This window comes from Medicago sativa, chromosome 6 (genome assembly GCF_051527215.1).
Source record: "Medicago sativa cultivar Bolivia chromosome 6, Bolivia_mono, whole genome shotgun sequence".
NCBI classification, from domain to species: Eukaryota; Viridiplantae; Streptophyta; class Magnoliopsida; order Fabales; family Fabaceae; genus Medicago; species Medicago sativa.
The window spans coordinates 35110967-35131822 of NC_140754.1; the positions used below are offsets into that span (position 1 = coordinate 35110967).

Here is a 20856-nt window from a genome sequence, read left to right on the forward strand (position 1 = left end):
TAGTGGAGAGATATTTGACAACATGATGAAGATCTTCAGAAGACAACTTTTCTCTTCGTATTTCATGAATGTGTTCCTTAGGTGTAGCCAAAAATAAATTTGTACGAAGAAGAGGGAAAAAACAAAATAAAACATAGATATATTCTAGGAGAATTCAGGTTAACTGACCATAGATATATTGATTTTAACAACATAATTCAACAACATAAAACACGTAATAAAATAACACATAATAGATAACATATCAGCTAAATTAATGTCTTCGTCTGGTCCCTCCAGCAGAGCCCTGATCTCTTCGTAGTTGCTTGGTCGGATCAAACTTTTCTGTATTTATCAAACATATCTGATCAATGAAGCGTCCAAATCGATCAGTCCTTTAGTAATGTAATGACCAAAGATCGAGAACATGGTTCTCACATCGTCGTCATTCGTGTGCTTCAACTGCTGAACTGCACAATGTCAGCTGAGTTGGTCGATGGACGACGATACTCAACCTCATCCACCTTTCTTGTGTCAATGTGGTTGAGTTGACAGTTGATTCGATCCAGTTGGTCCTTCTACTCGAAGAGATTGACATAAGTGAGAGTCAAGAACAATGGGGTGATTTTCTTCCATTGTAGGAAACTGTATCTAGCTTGGTGTTCAGATCAATCATAGAAATTTCCATGGGTTTTTTTGTTGTTGTGTGGTTTACTAGTTTGAAAATAGGCACACTTGTTTTTAGAAGTTTTTGGGCATTGTGGACCACAGAAATTGTCGGTGCAATGAGACCATACAAAAAAAATATTGTACGTAATATTTTCAGATTTTATAATCCAAAATATCCCTCACCCTACAAATTGTGTAGTTTGACTTATTTTAACCTGAATAGTTTTGATAATTTCAGATTATATAATCTGAAACCTGTCAGAGTTTTGGACGGAAAGAGTAACTCATGGAACACATTTTTCAAAGGTAAAACCCTTTGAACACATTTTTGACTCAAAATTAAGAGTCATTAAACTTTATGAACCAAAATCTTCACAAATTTCTCCTATAAATACCCTTCACACCTTCACCATTTCTCACACCATGATCTCACACTCTCTCCTCCTCTTCCTTCAACAACAACGTGTTTCCATCGTTGGCCTTTCGACTGTATACATCCAAAACAAAATAAACACATACTTTAATTCCCTGAAATTTCTTTGACTAGCTTATTGACTACTAGGAATTTCTACACCAATTCAATTATTGTTTTAATCGTGTCTGAGAATTCAATTCAATTGATTTTTTGCACCAATTCAGTTCAATTCAATTGATTTTCTACACATACTTCAATTCAATTGAATCTCTACACCACTTACAACAACATGAAACCTAATTTTTTTTCACCACGAATCAATCTCAAAGGAAAGAAATCTGGTGGAATTCGAGTTGGAAAAAAAATCCCGTGTTCCTGGCAAAAACACCTTGATAGTTTATTATTTATTTGGTTATCTTAATTACAAAAACACCTTGATAATAACATATCATTAAGAATCATTTATATTTTTCTATTTATTTACATTTTTCTTGTTTAAATTTATTTATTTGTTAATGTGGTGTCCAAGTTTTTACATGAGCTTCATAGTTTCATATTTGTATGGTATTTAACTTATGAATTAAGGGAACACATATATGAGTAAGAAGTGTGCATGGTTGAAGAAAACACAAATTCTCAACAATATTTTGTGCTTAATGTTGCCTCTACTTGGCATGACACTCTCTCTTAATGTGAAATTTGACCAGTTTTTTATGGATCGGTTTTTTTTTTTGGGTGTATACATGATTATGAATCGGTTTTTTATGAATTGGTTTTTTTATATTGTCATCTCAGGACCCATATTGTGATTGCATACCTTTTCTACGCCCCTAGTTAATTTGATAAATTGAAATAATTGTGTGTGTGGTTATTGATATTTGAAGGTTTACTCTGTGTGTTTCTTGATTTTTTTATTTTTATTCATTTTTTTATTCTTAGATGCAATTTGAAGATATTTAGAGGCTTGATTTGACAAGCTAAATATTGTACATATTCTATTTTTAAATTTAAAGTTCAATTTGATGCTAACATGAATATTGTTAAATTTTCCACATGAATGTGCCGACAAGAAATAAAGGTTTTTGCTGCTACATGCAAAAATCTAAGAAAAAGGAAGTCTTGTTTCTTAAGGCTTTGAACAAAATGCCTCTTAAACAGGGTTGTCTCACGTTTTATTTTATATTATTTGGAGTACAAAGGTACAAGAAATTATTGTGTGTATGTTTTTTTTTGTTGTATGCTAACGATTACAGTGTGTTGAATTTAGATATGGAGAAAAGGCAAAAGAGGTAAATATTTTGAATAATTGGATGTGCCCAAAGTGTAGAGTTATTTGCAGTTGCAGTGTATGCATGTGAGTTGTAGTTTGGAACATGTTTTATGATTTTGGTGTTGGAGTTTCCATTTTGTAACATTTTGTGTGTTAGATCTTAACGAAAATTGACCATGCAGAAAACTAATGGACCAACCACCTACATGGGCACTTGTTCGAATAGCCAAGACATCTGGTTTTATGTGTGTGTCAAAAATGCTTAGTAAGAAGGAAATTGAAAAATTGGAACTTTCTATGGGTAATAATATTGATGTTCAGCCTTTAATGGAAGATGCGTTGGGAAAGGTTGTTTTCTCTCCACATTTTAATGTAGTTTTTGCAATAAGTTTTCTTTATTTGTTTATGAATAAGACTCTTGTTTGTCTATGCAATTTCAATTAATGATGACAACAGAAAAACTCTATTGATTATCATTATATTTCAAATATTTGAATTTCATATTTGTTATTATCCTACAGGAGGTTTTAGTAGAAGAGAATTATTGCATTACTCGTTGTATGGTAAAGGGTATCATGGATTAGGCTGGAAAGGATTTCTTTTATGATCCTAGTCCTTTGTCTTCAAATCATAAAATAAATTGGGATGACACTATTGTTATACATGATAATGATAATGATAGCTTGAATTCCCATATGGAGATAGATCAACTTCAAATACTTGATAATAGTGCTTTAAGGCCAGAGAGAGAAATAATTGAGGAAGAAATTTCTCATCCCTCTGGACCAAACATTGAAAATGTACTGAACATTGAATTTCAACGAGAAGATACTGCGAGTGAAATTCAGTTTGTAGATTTTAACTCATTGATTGGGAAGGTATGCATTTTCTATGTCATCCTTAATACTTGTTGGATATATGGTAGTTAGTTATGTCTTTATAATTTTGAATTTTCTCTTAAGTCTTGATTGATTAATTTCAACATAATGATGCATCTAGTAATTTACCAACTGAATAAATTGATCCTCCAAATTCGTTTAAACATATCAATGGTCACAAATCAATGATATCGTCTGAATAGACTCAGATATAATGGAGTTATGTTTAAACAATATCATTAATCTGCGACCATTGATAAGTTTAAACGAATTGAAGGATCAATTTATTCAATTGGTCAATTACTAGATGCATCACTATGTTGAAATTAATCAAACAAGACTTGAGAGAAAATTCAAAATTATAAACACATAACTACCACATATCCAACGAATATTAAGGATGTCATGGAAAATGCATACCTTCCCAATCATTGTGGAAAAGTCTACAAACTGCATTGCAGTCGCAGCATTATCTCGTTGGAACTCAATGTCCAATACATTTTCAATGTTTGGTCCAGAGGGAAAAGAAATTTCTTCCTCAATTATTTCTCTCTCTGGCCTTATAGTATAATTATCAAGTTTTTGAAGTTGTTCTATGTCCATATGGGAATTCAAGCTATCATTATGATTGTCACCAATAACAATAGTGTCAACCCAATTTATTTTATGATTTGAAGAGAAAGGACTAGGATCATAAAAGAAATCATTTCCATCCCAATCCTCAGTAGCCTTTACCATACAACGGGTCCTCTAATAATTCTCTTCTACTAAAACCTCGTGTAGGATAAACAAATATGTAATTCAAATATTTAATATACAATGATAATCAACACGGTTTTTCTCTTGCCACCATTAAATAAAATTGCATAGACAAACAATAGCCTTCTTAAATATCTAATAAAGAAAAATAATTGAGACAAATACGTAAAAATGGGGAGAGAAAACCACCTTTCCCACTATCCCAATGCATCTTCCATTAAAGGCTCATCATCGGTATTATTACTCTTGATAAGTTCCAAATTTTCAGGTGCCTTCTTGCTAAGCATTTCTGATAGACATGTAAAACTAAATGCCTTGGCTATACAAACAAGTGCCCTAGTAGATGGCAGACAATTTAGTTTCCTACATGGTCAATCTTCATTAAGACCTAACACACAAAATGTAGCAAAAGGAAAACCCCAACCCCAAAATCATAAAACATGTTCAGAACCACAACTTACCTGCAAACATTATAGTTGCACATGCCTCTACACTTTGGGCACATCCAATTATTCAAAATATTTACCTCTTTTGCCTTTTCACCATATCTAAATTCAACACACAATAATGGTTAGCATGCGAAAAAGAAATTACACAATAAGTTAGTGTACCTTTGTATTCCGAATAATTTAAAATAAAATGTAGGCCAAACGTATTTAAGATTCCATTCAATGCTCGCACTGAGGGGGTTCCCTTGTCTGCTCCAAAATAATTTACCTTTTCCTTAATTAGTTCACTTACTAGTTCAAGCATCAATATCCGGCTCATTTCGGGCATTCGAGTCCTTCACTTCTTATATACTCTACATCCACTGAGAGCTTATGGATTCCATTGTGTGTGTGTGTGTGTGTGCGCGCTCGTGTGTGTGTGTGTATCGACTATTTTGCCTTAATTCTATCCTCCATCATTAGTGCTAGCAAAGACATACACATTAACATAAAGGAATTTAGAACAAATTAAAAAGGGTGTCTAGCTAAATCATTAGTGCTAGCTAACACCATAACCATACTAACTATATCAAATCATTCTAATTCAAAGGTTGTCATTCATGTGGAATAAATTCACTACCCAAAAATGGAGGGTTTACTAACAAAGGAACTCACCTTAGCATTTTCCTGAATCCTATACACCATTTAAGTCCCAAATAAACTCCTGTCAGCTCCTTCATCGTTCTTCTGCAAAACGGATTATTTCAGCCCATTGCGTCTAGCTTCTAATTTTCTGCATTTCAGCTTCAAAACAAACACTTCTTCAGTCCTTTGAACATTCATATTAAGTTCTGGAACCATTCGCCAACTTAAATTCACGTTTTAGCTTATTCTGGAAAAATTCATGTCAAACCCATAAGTCATTTTCAGCTTAACATTCCAAACTTTAAACGTGTTTTTCGGATCCATGTCTAATCCGAATCATAGAAATTTATATCCGAATTGAATTGAATTAAACGTAGAATCCAAAAATTCAATAATTACTCAATTCCAGGTTACACGGTCAAGACCATGACAAAAATATCACATATATGCCATATGAATTTTGATTCAAAAATCATGAAGTTCAAGCATAATCCCTTATAACAACAAAAACAACTACAGCTTCATATACATCAACAGTTCATCAAAGTTGCTAAATCATTTTTCCATTATAAACCGTTCCTTTCAATAATAAGTTAAAAGGTAAGTTAAGTACATAATAAACATTATTGGTCATTTGGAAGAAATATATAAAACATTATTATCTGGCACATAAATGCCACAAATTCATAGAAAAAGTAGACAATATTTCTCAATTTAAAATATTAAATAAAAATGAATAATACTAGTAAATGTGAAAGAGGACACACACAAAAAAACACATTATTTTTACCTTTATTAAAAAAAACAGCAGAACAATTAATCTTTCTTTGTTGATGTTCTCATATTTAAATAAAAAAATCGCAGTCGTCAGAGAAAATACATGATAGCCTTTGAATCGAGTTATATTACATAGCTTGTAGATCTAATAGAGGAAAAACAATAGAAAATTTAATTGGATAAAAGAAAAGATGTAACTAATCAATGAAAGAATCAGATAAATGACTTATATTTAAATATATATGAAGCTGCAATTGATGCACCCTCCCTAAAATATCATCATTATAAATTCAGTTATTTAAGTATATATGTGAGTGTCATTCAACAAAAATTTGTATTTGTGCGTGTGAGAATATATCTTAAATATATAATAGTGATAAATATATAGATAATGAAATATCATATTACCAAATCTCTGTAAATATGAGATAACAGGGATATGTAGGAAGATAAAGTTTCAGATGCGCCGCAAGAATTTGCAATTGTGAAGGTAAGCACAACTCAACATTTATAAGAGTTCTATCAGATGAAGGGTTTGTGTTAGGTTTACATCTGTCCAAAAAACCTCAAATTGAAAAGCCCCCTTTGTTAGGCCTCTTATAAAGCCTCGTGTTTTTTTTCTTCTTTTGAGTGAATCTATATTGGGTCTCAGGCCCACTGTTGTTGATTTATTGATGGGCTCTGCTGAGGTCCAACTTTTTCTCCAACTCAAATTTTCAACCTTTTGTAAAAACAAATATTATTTTGAAAATAAATAATGTTTGTTGGAAAAAATAATTTTTATTTAGAATTTTCTTTTAAGAAAATTTTTATAATAAAAATTTAAATGCAAAACTAAATAGAAATGCAGTCGAATAGTGAATTATAACAAAATAATAAGAAGGGGGACATGAATCAAAGCCTTCTTAAGCAGAAACACATACCTTAGAGTCAAACCCAAACAAAAAAAAAAAGAAATAAAGATATCACCTCTGCTGAAGGTTCTTCCTTCTTTAAACGCATGTTTTCAATGGCGATACATAAATATAATTCATGGTTAAGAATAACTCAAATTTAGTTCATAGATAAGGTTTTTTATAGGTGACACATGCATAACTCAAGTTTAAGAATGACTCAAGTATACTTTCTAAATAGATAAACATGGAAATATAGAGATTGTAGTTTTTTTTAGGCTGGCCATATAGAGAAGGTAGTTGATGATTTAGATTTTGTTGAATCTTTTTTTGATGGCCATATAGAGATTGCAATAAATTTTAAATTTTATTATATAAATTTATTTAATAATTTTCCTAAGAAAACTACTATAAATGTGCAACTGGATCATATCATTCACCTTTCTATATATTTTTCTTTGGAAACACTATGTATATATCTCAGTTCTCTCTAACTTTATCTTAACTATACTCTAATCTCTTTATTATTATTTTTCTGTAAAAAAAGATAACTCCATTGTTGACATTTATAAACTAAAATAGCACCTTTATCTAAGATATAGTCTACCATATTTAATTTAAACTAGTAGTTGGACCTGTGGGATGTACGAGAAGTTAATTATATGAATTAATAACTAATATTCGTAAGATTGAATTATCATATATAAAAATAAAAAGACTAATCTATCACATCTTTGAAAAAATGATGATTGCTTAGGACTGCACCAACAACATAATCACTTGCATCACACATAACTTCGAAAGGTAAATCCCAATCGGGTGCAATGATTATTGGTGCAGTCACCAACTTGGTTTCAATCAAACAAAAAGCATTTAGACATTCAAAATCAAAGTTAAACTCATTTTCTTTGACCAAGAGGTTACAGAGGGGTTTGGAAATTTTAGAAAAAATCTTTTACGAAACGCCGATAGAAACTGGCATGCCCCAAGAAACTTCTTACTCCTTTAACATTAACATGTGGAGGAAGTTTCTCTATAACCTTTATCTTAGCTTGGTCCACCTCAATGCCTTTAGCACTTATTTTATGCCCCAAAACTATACCTTCGGTTACCATAAAATGACATTTTTCCCAATTCAAAACAAGGTTAGTTTCGGTGCATCTTTTAAGTACAACATTTAGATGGAACAAGCATTGATCAAAAGACTTACCAAAAACAGAAAAGTCGTCCATAATTGTAGGCACAATCATCATAAGCATAGTATTCATCATTCACAACCACACCTTGATCTTGCCTTTTTTTCCAATCATTCTTGCCATAAAAAGTGGTGTGAGCACTATCCCAACCACCATAATTAGTTGTGGCACCTTGCAATGATTATATCAAGATAACGACGTGAATTGAATGAAATCAAATAATTAAGAAAGGACTTATGAAAGGACTAGGCATACTTCTGATTGTATTTCATTACTTTCTATCAGTTTGTGAATATGTTTATCTATCTACATCACTAATTAAGAATATCAGTTTCTTAATTAAGATAACCTATAATTATCTCACTCGCACAAAATATATATGTGAAAGGCTTTCAAACTCGAGACTTTGTATTTTGCCTTTAGATATAATCAGTTTGTATTTTGCACAAAATATCTACATCACTAATTAAGAATATCAGTTTCTTAATTAAGATAACCTATAAGAATATCAGTTTCTTAATTAAGAATTGCAGAAAAGAAACAATATTTGAACAGAAACAGAAACAGAAACAATATTATTCTAAGCAGATTCATGCCAATCTCACATAATAATAAAACCAAATACATTAAATTCATATACCCTGGACACTTTGTATTTTGCCTTTAGATATAATCAATTCAATACCTTTTCTTGCATTATATTCATCGGCCTTAGTCAGTCCATGATTTTGTCTTTTATCAACCCTCCCATAGGAATGAACACTTCGCCAACCACTATAGTTAGATGGTTCTGTAGATCAAGCATATAGAAATCAGAATTATTCTAAGCAGAATTGGGAAATCCAGCAGAATTAGGAAATCCAAAATTAAGAACGCTACCTGTGGACAATGATATATGTGGTGGTGGTGCTGCTGGACTAGTACATGATTGAGAAGGCTACGATGGATCAGTAAAACCTCTCCCTTGACCATTTCTAATTCCTCCAGTTGATTGCCTCAAATTGTTGGAAAATCCAAAGCTGACTCCTTTACCTTTTTTCACATTATTTGCATCAGATGCGGAAAATGACGTATATGGTGGTGGTAGTGCTGAACCAGTACACGGTTGAGAAGACTCCGGTAGATCACTATGACCTCTCCCTTGACCATGTCTAATTCCTCTGCTTGATTGCCTCAAATTGTTGGAAATTCCAAAACTGACTCCTTTTCATTTTTTCACATTATTTGTAACAGCTGCTTGGTGATTGTCTCCTGCATCTTCAATATCGTTGGATGGGTAGTATTCATTAGTATCTTCATAATCAGAAGTGTAATTATGCTTCTGCTTTGATGCATCATCTATCCCTAGCTTCTGCCTTTTGTTTTGGTCATTCCGGACACCTATATACATTGAGGAAAATAATTTAAAAAGCTGATGCAAATAGTATCCCAGTTTTAATTTCAAAAGGACCACATCTGGTCCAACTAATATACATGGGGAAGGCTCTGGTGGATTGCGACCTCTCCCGCTACCAAGCTTTGTTCCTCTACCTCGGATTGCCATGTTAAGATATCTAGAAACAACTTGAACTTATTTTTGTTACAAAATAAATACACAATTAAACCTTTAAAAACTCAATTTGATGGAAATAAATACATAATGAAACCGTAAAACAATAAACAATAAACAACAAAGGAATCAATAAACAATAAACAACAAAACGATGAAAGACCAATAAACAACAAACTGAAACAAGCTACTATTTGAATCTGTATAATTGAAAAAAGGTGAGGTTACAAACTACTATCTGAATCTGAATCATATAATTCTTCATCTTCATCAAAGGAATCATCATTTTCACTATCATCACTCTCACTCTCACTTATGAATTTATCATCAAATGGAACTCCCGCTGGATTATATATATCATTTTCTTCAACTTCTTCCATTGGGGAATTTATATCAAATAAGAAAACCTGCTCATCTTCTACGACGACAGGTGTTCCGAAGGATCCATCATCTTGGTAATAATCTTTAGCATCCAGCTGATTCAAATCAGCGTGTTCATTATTGAAGCTCTCAGCAACGAAGAGTTTTCGTCTAACTTTGCAAGCTTCCCACCAATCCCCACTACCTCTACCATTGCTTTGTGGGTACATTGTATAGTAAACTTGTTGTGCTTGTGAAGCTAACACAAAGGGCTCATTTGTTTGAAGCTTCGATTTGGGCTTAACATCAACTAACCCATATCTCACATCTACCTTAACACCATTAATTGGGTCCAACCAGTGACATCGTAAAAGAAGTACCTTGTTTTGAATTCCTAAATAAGACAATTCTAATATCTCCTCAAGAATGCCATAATCGTCTAGATCATTCTCACCATATATGCTTCCTCGAACACATACTCTGCTATTCATTGTAGCTTTATTCTGTCCATTTTCCTTGGTGTGAAATCTGTACCCATTAATTATGATGCCATTATAACAAGTCACATATTTAGATGGACCATAGCTCAACTGTCGAATCAATTTTTCCTCAACTTGGCCAGAACTCTCCTATATAAATCATTATAAAGACAAGTAATTTTAATATTCAATACAATAAATGTAAATTTTAACATAGTATGTTAAATAGTAAATGAGGGAACTGACTTGTTGTTTTATCCACCCATTGAAGTCCTTGTCCCGAAGTTCCAATACTTGATCATCAGTGATATCAGGATATGTTTGTCTTAGTGAGTCTTCAAATTGTCTGACGATTATAATAAAAATTAGCATTTATTGTAACTTATGTGAAAATTCATTACAAAGTTATAGAGTAAACTTACTGGAGTAATGGTTCAACCTCCTTGCAATTTACAAGCACATAAGTCTCAGCAATGTGAAGCTCACATCTGTCAGAAATCTGTTTCTACCTTTTCCACTAGGGCGACAAGGGTATTTAAAAATAGACAAGCATTCATCAACCATACTATGTCCACCGTCATCATTTCTAGGAACTGTAGTACGCTTTGTTTGCAATTTTGGATCAAAATGCAGGGAAGCATGATTCGAAATCTCTTCTAAAATATACGCTACTGCAATAGATCCTTCAACTCTCGCCATATTTCGAACCTTACTTTTCAAGTATAACATGCCTCTCTCAAACGGATACATCCACCTATACTGTACTGGTCCTCCAACCTTGGCTTCATATGGGAGATGTACAACTAAATGTTCCATCACATCAATGAAAGCTGGGGGGAATATCTTCTCTAACTTACAAATTATTTCAATAATGGCAAGCTCTGCAGTCTCCATAGTTGCAGCACGTAATTCAGTTGCACATATTTCTTCAAAGAATAAGCTAAGTTCAGTCAATGCCCTCCATATAGCTTTTGGCAATATACCACGAGACGCAAGACGAATCAACCTTTGCATAAAAACATGACAGTCATGACTTTTCATCGGATATATTTTTTCGTCTTTGACATTGATACAACGTGAAATGTTGGATACATACCCATCAGGAAATTTCAATTGTTTGATCCATCCACACACCATCTTCCTTTGAATATCATTCAACACATAAGTTGCCTTCGGTTTTTTGATATTGCCATTCTCAACTATTAACTCTAAGGAGAGGCGCTTACAAATTATCTTCATGTCCATTCTTGCATTGACATTGTCCTTTGTCTTTCCCTTTATATCCATGATTGTGTTAAAAATATTCTCAAACACATTCTTTTCAACGTGCATAACATCTAAATTATGCAGTATGTAACACCCATACTAGACGTATCTAGAAAGTCTAGCATGTGTATTAGTTTAGTACTGGAGTGCTTTAAAAATTTACAACATAAAAACTTCGAATGAATATTATAAGTTACAAATGCGTTCGTACAATAGATTACAACTCAAATTTCCTAAAACATGTCATATGCATCCTTGAACATCCATGCCATGCTGCAGCTGGTACGAACGAACACCTGCTGAAACATCCATCCGGCTACTAGCTTGCTAAACCTTCCTGATATCTGAAACAAATAAGGATTGGGATGAGACATAATGTCTCAGTGAGTTCCACCTAAACCTAGGCTATAGGCAACCACGGGGGAAACCTACGGTCACAACGTGTCTACAATACAACCTGTCGGTTGATTATACGTGTGTGGGGACTTGCTTTCTTAGACGGCGGTGCTTGTTAGGGCCGTCTTAATATTCTTAACTTGTCATAGGCTTCTATGCTATACGTGTCATGGCGGTGAAGGGGGAACTAAAACCGCATTGCCAAGAGTACACTCTAAGCATCAAGGCTCTCTTACATCTCTATCATGATACGATTCTAAACCGGACGATTAGGGGTAACCTAAGATTGTCGTCGGCATATCTTTCTTTAATTGTTTCTACTTGCTTAATATGTTGTATCTACAACATATCATCTCTTATCACCTAAGTGATTCTTGCTATCTTACTACTTCTTGACGAACTACGCCAAGTCTCTACTTGTTCTTGACGATCTACGCCAAGGCTATATGACATAACATAAACATGTATAGTAGAAATGCATAGTTAGCTTCATTGATTATGTTAGCGTGTAACAAACAATTATCTTGAATTCATTTTATGGATTAGTCCCGAGTGGAGTAACCCCGGAAGATAATCCCTTACTACCGGTGAAGTGCTTAGCAAGAGCGCACCGGACTCCCTTAGTGAACGTGCGGGTCCCTTACGGCTTACCCCATTCCCCCTTGGAGAACCTTTTGTACCCAACCTTGGAAGGTATACAAAAGACACGACACCTTAACTTAGTGAAATGCGGCTCCCTTGCGGCTTAACCATTCCCCTTGGGGAACCCCTTGAATCCAATTTGGATAACAAGAGACATGACACTCTTTCTTTCTTAAAAGTCTTTGTCTTATGCATGAAAATTAACTTAAGCATGCTAACTCTTTACCTTGGATCCCTAGACGATCCACTAGAGGTAACTATATGCTTGCTCAACTTACTTCGTGAATGGATATAAAATCGATTCACGTCTTGCCATACTCGTATGGCACTTAACTTCTATGCGAAGATAATAATCTATATCACCTCGCGTCTTAATAATCTATACCATGCTTTACCACACTTGCCAAAATACTTGTTTCATTTATAAGAAAATCTCCTTTTAAAACTTGAACATTTAGGATCTTGGTTTGAGGGGTTTATTTCTCTTAGAAAGACTATACAAGAAAACCGCTCGCGAAACGCCGAAACGACTTGAGGCGAACAAAACAATGGGTTTCCCCACTGAGTTGCTCGCCTAGGCGAGTAGAATCACTGGGGAGGCGAGCTCTTACTCGCCATGGCGAGTTGGGGGCGAGCAGGACCCCCCTGTTCGGCCCTCTAGCTCGCCTCGCGAGCCATTTGCTCGCCGTGGCGAGCTGTGACAGTCCTGCAACCTAAAAATTGATATTTTTGACTTAAAAACCTCAAACCAAGCATCTCCAAGTGCTATGTGACACTTAGGATCATTAGAAACCTGTAAAAACAGTCATTGAACAAGTGTACACAAGTATGGCAAGCATGGTAAGAAAAGGGTTAACTAACTTATGCTTTAAAACCTTAAAAATACATATTATCTTTGCAAGATAAATACACAATCCCAAAGGGTGGGAAACTAACTAAGGAACTCACCTAATCAAGTTTTGAAGCATCCCCAAGTTCCAAACCCACTTAAGCCAAAACCCTAGTTTTGAACACATGCTTCCTTGACTTAGACCAATCCATCTTATTGCTCTTTCTTGCAACCCTAGCACCATGATTCTTGATCATGAAATAAACCTAGATTGAATCCTCTTCCCTCATACCAAGAGCCCAACCCCAACTCTTGACTTCAAAACAAATTCAACTTCAAGGTTGTTTTCTTGCTTCACTCTCCAACTCCATGAAATATGACTAGTATAAGCTCCAAATCCACAACCAAAAGCCCTAACTTCATGTTAAAATCCAAACCCTAGACTTTTGATTCACTTCTTGAGAGGAGGGGTAGAGGAAATCAAACATGAATCAAACTTCTCTTGAATTGAAGGATCATGAGAAAACATATTCTTAAGACTTGACATGAGAAGAAAAGAATTTAGAAGACTTGGTGGTGAGAAGAGAGGATAAGGACGTGAGAAGCGAGGAGAGAAAGAGAGAAATTTCTTTTCCATCATGAGAGAGAAAGGATAAGGGAAAATAAGATATTTTTCACCCAAAACATATAAATATCTCTTTACCGTGAAATTACAATTATGCCCTTGCCTCAAGCGTGTTTAAAACGACTCCGATACTTTTCCCGTGTTATGTTGACGTGTCATAAAATATTGACTATAACCACTTTCCATGAATTATTTCCTCTGGCACGATTGACGGGTAATATTCCGATACTAGCAGGCGGGATATTACATTCTACCCCCCTTAAATAAATTTTGTCCTCGAAATTTAGAAACCATATACCAAACTCTGAGATTAAACTCGTCTTCTTCGGTTTTTAGTTAAACAAAGTCTGTTCGTACTCACTCCCAAAGGGTTAGAAGCATATAACTCATCCTCTTTTTTTTTTTTCCGCATAAACGAATATAATCTCCTCAATCTTAATATCTTCCTCAAAATCATAGAACTAACTCAGAATATTGTGTTTGACACACATTAGCTACATGCGGACTAGTTGCCTCAATTCCAAATCTCATTTGTTTATCATAACCATTCACGTAATTAACCTTTCGAGAACTAAACACTCAGGATTTGCCTTTATACTGGGGTCCTAACGGAATCCAGGTTTTCCCTGCAGTGCTTACTTGCATTTAAACATCTTATCATGCATACATTCTATCATGCATACATAATCTCTCTTATCGCAATTTGCGACTTATTCTTCTTACTTGTGTTACTCATCTTGATGGTTCCACACATCTCTTAACTCTTCAATTTTTTTTAAGAAACCTTTTTATCCCTTCTCAATCTCCTTGCATTCTCATTCCTTTAAGTACCGCTTCTTGTTAGTTAATAACGATACCCATTCAAGCACTTCACTTTTAAAATTTCTAAACTTTGGTACATAGGTTCTTGGAACGAACATTTACTTCAATAAAGAAAATCTCATTTTTGAAACCGAGTTTGTAATGGTACCTCAGAACCACAGGACGAATCTCTAAATTTTTATTAAAAAGGTTTTACAACTCGCCCCAAACTTGTCTATATCAAGTTGGTTCTAAAGTCCTTACGTCTTAAGTGAACTTGCTCACTCACGACGCAACTCATCAGTTTCATCAATGTTTAAAATCATATTTTTAAAACAATTTCGTTCCCAAGTTCCTTGATATCAATCTTGACTTTAAGAAAGTTACACTCATAGCTTGACACTATTCTAACAAGTATCGTTATCATTTAACAAGTTTGATATAGGAGGGTATGTACTTCATCGTATAAATCTCATGAACCTTATCCCAATATTTTAGCATATGCTCTTCTACACATTCGATTAGGCAATCCGACTATTTCATCTGTGGTAACTCTAGTCTTCTTTGTCTTGCTTAAGTGAAGATACATCCTTTAAACTTTTACCTTATTCATCACTAACGGTATAAGCATCAATACTTACTTATCATGATGAAAGTTCCTCTCGCTCGTCTCGTAGTACTTTCTTTACTAACACTGTATTACCAACTTGAACATTCTTCGCGAAGGTTCTTACTACTAAATTCTATAGTTATTGTCAACAATTTTGCTGAGTAACTTCCGTCGCGCTACTCTGATCCCACCGGTTGGCTTCAACCAATACTCTAATCTGTTGAGACGAATGTAATTCGCCCTTCTTCTATCATTACATTACTAACTTCTTGAACTCTTCTCAAAACTTTCTATGTTGCCATCAACTCTGCACCCTTGCTCTACCCTTTGTTTGCAAAATTAATCTCAAGATCAACTTATCGTATACTCATAATGGTTTACTCGGAAATAGACTTCACGTTCTTACCAGTTGGATTCACCTTCTGATATATATACATATCATACTTAAACTTGTTCCGTACGAACCTCAAATTCCCTTAGTAGACTCATCTTACACTTTGACATACCTTCCTTAAATAACTATCATTGTATCTTAGTATTCTCGCATACTATATTTTGCTTAATCATTCTTATGCTTGCTCGTTAGTCCTTCTTCTAACGAAAATTTTATAAACTAGCACATGGGTCATGGACGTTGACGATTCCTCACTATATAAATATACTGAACCTAGACCCCATTTGTTACTCTAAAATCACAGAACGAGTTGATAACACATGTGTGTCGTCGAATCTTGGTTCTAGTGAGTTTAGCCCACTCTACGCGAGTCATAATAAATCGGTACCTACAACATTTTATTTTTAAATTTCGAAATGTCAACTTCAATCACCCATATGCAAATATCTTTCTAAAATCATATAAACTTTACATTTTAACATCGTAACTAGCTTTAGCAAGTCGATTAAACAAAACATATATTCGTGGAATGCTCTTAGTCCCACAAAACGTGAACCTTGTGATTTCACACTACTTAACATCTTGCTTCAAGCTTTCTCATCCGTGATGTCCATTCCACATGCCGGAACCTTTAAACTCTTAGGCTAAACTCATCCTTAACTCTTGATACATTAACTTCCCAAGTTACCTTAAACTGAACCGACTTCGTTAATGGTTGCCCATGCCTTTTCCTATGGAAACCTTAGAATGTGATGTGCATTTGTTACTTGATGTCATAAAAAGGTTTTCGTTGCATGAAAAATATTATGAAAACAACCCTCTAATAGTCAACGAAACTCTGGAGATGAATTAACGGTTTTCATGAACTAGGAAATCTCATTCCAGGTTTGCTATTGGCGAGTTTCTTCAGTTCAATTCCCTGGAAAAATATTTTACTTACTATTATCATTCCTCAAGTAATCCAGTGCACATCAGTCACTCCTACCTTCATAAAATACTTTATCATCTATGCATGGCAAGCATCAACCTAATTCGATACAATGTTCGGTACGTTGGAAATTAATGCATCAGTCCTGATGACATAAAATTCTCGCTTAAATTCTTAGCTTCTTCCGCTACGAGTAGCTTCCCTCTCTTCGTGTTGCTTAACACAATCTTCCGAACACTAGAACCTTCTCCACTCCGAGCATACAGAATTTTAATTTTATCACATAACCACTTCTTGAGAGCTTACTAACTCCGTCAACATACGTCGACTTCTCCTTATCTTAAAGCCTTGCGCTGACGTTCTGGAATACAAATACTTCTTATAAAATAAGCTGTTCCAACAACAAATCTTACTGAAACTTCAGATCATATTTAGACATTTCCAAACTCTTACCTACGGTATACGAAGTTTCATTAACAACTTACCCAACACTTTCGGAACGACCCTTCTCAACATTGTCTTACATTCCCGGAGGATTCATACTTCTTACTTTGTTCACCGGCCACCTACTGGCACGATCAACTTCTTACTAATACTCATTCTGAGTTCTTACTTCTGAGTTCACACTTTTCGGTGCATCTTCATCACATACTTCGTTCCTCCAGGGTCCTATTCAGCTCTCAGGCATCCATTCTAATCGTCGAATGCTAAATTGACTTGATCAGGCTCAACTAACAACAACAACTAGAACATTTACCCAGAACCCAATGGTCCCACTACTTTTGTTGTAACTTAATGACCCAAGGCACGGTCTGGATCGACCTGCTCTGATACCAAATGTAACACCCATACTAGACGTATCTAGAAAGTCTAGCATGTGTATTAGTTTAGTACTGGAGTGCATTAAAAATTTACAACATAAAAACTTCGAATGAATATTATAAGTTACAAATGCATTCGTACAATAGATTACAACTCAAATTTCCTAAAACATGTCATATGCATCCTTGAACATCCATGCCGTGCTGCAGCTGGTACGAACGAACACTTGCTGAAACATCCATCCGGCTACTAGCTTGCTAAACCTTCCTGATATCTGAAACAAATAAGGATTGGGATGAGACATAATGTCTCAGTGAGTTCCACCTAAACCTAGGCTATAGGCAACCACGGGGGAAACCTACGATCACCACGTGTCTACAATACAACCTGTCGGTTGATTATACGTGTGTGGGGACTTGCTTTCTTAGACAACGGTGCTTGCTAGGGCCGTCTTAATATTCTTAACTTGTCATAGGCTTCTCTGCTATACGTGTCATGGCGGTGAAGGGGGAACTAAAACCGCATTGCCAAGAGTACACTCTAAGCATCAAGGCTCTCTTACATCTCTATCATGACACGATTCTAAACCGGACGATTAGGGGTAACCTAAGATCGTCGTCGGCATATCTTTCTTTAATTGTTTCTACTTGCTTAATATGTTGTATCTACATCATATCATCTCTTATCACCTAAGTGATTCTTGCTATCTTACTACTTCTTGACGAACTACGCCAAGTCTCTACTTGTTCTTGACGATCTACGCCAAGGCTCTATGACATAACATAAACATGTATAGTAGAAATGCATAGTTAGCTTCATTGATTATGTTAGCGTGTAACAAACAATTATCTTGAATTCATTTTATGGATTAGTCCCGAGTGGAGTAACCCCGGAAGATAATCCCTTACTACCGGTGAAGTGCTTAGCAAGAGCGCACCGGACTCCCTTAGTGAACGTGCGGGTCCCTTACGGCTTACCCCATTCCCCCTTGGAGAACCTTTTGTACCCAACCTTGGAAGGTATACAAAAGACACGACACCTTAACTTAGTGAAATGCGGCTCCCTTGCGGCTTAACCATTCCCCTTGGGGAACCCCTTGAATCCAATTTGGATAACAAGAGACATGACACTCTTTCTTTCTTAAAAGTCTTTGTCTTATGCATGAAAATTAACTTAAGCATGCTAACTCTTTACCTTGGATCCCTAGACGATCCACTAGAGGTAACTATATGCTTGCTCAACTTACTTCGTGAATGGATATAAAATCGATTCACGTCTTGCCATACTCGTATGGCACTTAACTTCTATGCGAAGATAATAATCTATATCACCTCGCGTCTTAACAAGCATATCACTAATGTTTAGCATTATAATTCTTTACTAACTATTCTATTTCTCGATAACTATACCGAGGCTCTAGTTCTTCCCTTTCTTTAAAATTTATCTTGCTACCCGATTCAAACATCATACTCTCGTTTACCATGCTTTACCACACTTGCCAAAATACTTGTTTCATTTATAAGAAAATCTCCTTTTAAAACTTGAACATTTAGGATCTTGGTTTGAGGGGTTTATTTCTCTTAGAAAGACTGCACAAGAAAACCGCTCGCGAAACGCCGAAACGACTTGAGGCGAACAAAACAATGGGTTTCCCCACTGTGTTGCTCGCCTAGGCGAGTAGAATCACTAGGGAGGCGAGCTCTTACTAGCCATGGCGAGTTGGGGGCGAGCAGGACCCCCCTGTTCGGCCCTCTAGCTCGCCTCGCGAGCCATTTGCTCGCCGTGGCGAGCTGTGATAGTCCTGCAACCTAAACATTGATATTTATGACTTAGAAACCTCAAACCAAGCATCTCCAAGTGCTATGTGACCCTTAGGATCATTAGAAACCTGTAAAAACAGTCATTGAACAAGTGTACACAACTTATGCTTTAAAACCTTAAAAATACATATTATCTTTGCAAGATAAATACACAATCCCAAAGGGTGGGAAACTAACTAAGGAACTCACCTAATCAAGTTTTGAAGCATCCCCAAGTTCCAAACCCACTTAAGCCAAAACCCTAGTTTTGAACACATGCTTCCTTGACTTAGACCAATCCATCTTATTGCTCTTTCTTGCAACCCTAGCACCATGATTCTTGATCTTGAAATAAACCTAGCTTGAATCCTCTTCCCTCATACCAAGAGCCCAACCCCAACTCTTGACTTCAAAACAAATTCAACTTCAAGGTTGTTTTCTTGCTTCACTCTCCAACTCCATGAAATATGACTAGTATAAGCTCCAAATCCACAACCAAAAGCCCTAACTTCATGTTAAAATCCAAACCCTAGACTTTCGATTCACTTCTTGAGAGGAGGGGTAGAGGAAATCAAACATGAATCAAACTTCTCTTGAATTGAAGGATCATGAGAAAACATATTCTTAAGACTTGACATGAGAAGAAAAGAATTTAGAAGACTTGGTGGTGAGAAGAGAGGATAAGGGCGTGAGAAGATAAGATATTTTTCACCCAAAACATATAAATATCTCTTTACCGTGAAATTACAATTATGCCCTTGCCTCAAGCGTGTTTAAAACGACTCCGATACTTTTCCCGTGTTATGTTGACGTGTTATAAAATATTGACTATAACCACTTTCCATGAATTATTTCCTCTGGCACGATTGACGGGTAATAATCTGATACTAGCAGGCGGGATATTACACAGTATTAGATTATTAGACCAATAGGGCAGTTCCCAAAAGATGCTCTTCTTCACCCAATTGTGATCTTTACCAAGGCCAGGTTGCTTCGGATTATGTGAAGACAACCCAAAAACGAACTCCTGAAGTTTATTCACTCTATTCATGACCTCAACCCCACTTAGTCGATGTGGTGGAATAGACTTATCCACTGTTGACTTCGTAAAAGCGTTTCGATCACGACGAAATGAATGTTCAAGTGGTAGATATTGGCGATGGCAACCAAACCAGCTACATTTCAGACCATGAGTTAGTCTAAATGACTTAGTGCGCTTCATACAATACGGACAAGCAAGTTTTCCATGAGTACTCCACCCACTTAGCATTCCATAAGCTGGAAAGTCACTTATTGTCCACATTAATGTTGCCCTCATGGTAAAATTCTGCCTTTTCCAAGCATCAAAAGTGTTTGCCCCATCTTCCCACAATATCTTTAGCTCATCAATAAGAGGTCTAAGATATACATCTAAACTTTTACCTGGTGACTTTGGTCCCGGGATCAG

General features: G+C 35.4%; 1 long non-coding RNA gene and 1 pseudogene across 2 annotated transcripts; both read right to left on the minus strand.

Moving 5' to 3' along the window:
• Positions 1–7920: 7920 nt before the first annotated feature.
• On the minus strand, positions 7921–9503 carry LOC146914774 (uncharacterized). Its single transcript, XR_015014391.1, has 4 exons — positions 9383–9503; positions 8789–9289; positions 8595–8699; positions 7921–8080 (listed from the first exon to the last, which is right to left on the minus strand). It is a non-coding gene; the product is annotated as an uncharacterized LOC146914774 (long non-coding RNA).
• Positions 9504–9659: 156 nt separating this feature from the next.
• Positions 9660–11334, minus strand: LOC146914775 (uncharacterized; annotated as a pseudogene). Its single transcript, XR_015014390.1, has 3 exons — positions 10720–11334; positions 10544–10643; positions 9660–10447 (listed from the first exon to the last, which is right to left on the minus strand). The product of XR_015014390.1 is annotated as an uncharacterized LOC146914775 (transcript).
• Between the last annotated feature and the right edge of the window lie 9522 nt (positions 11335–20856).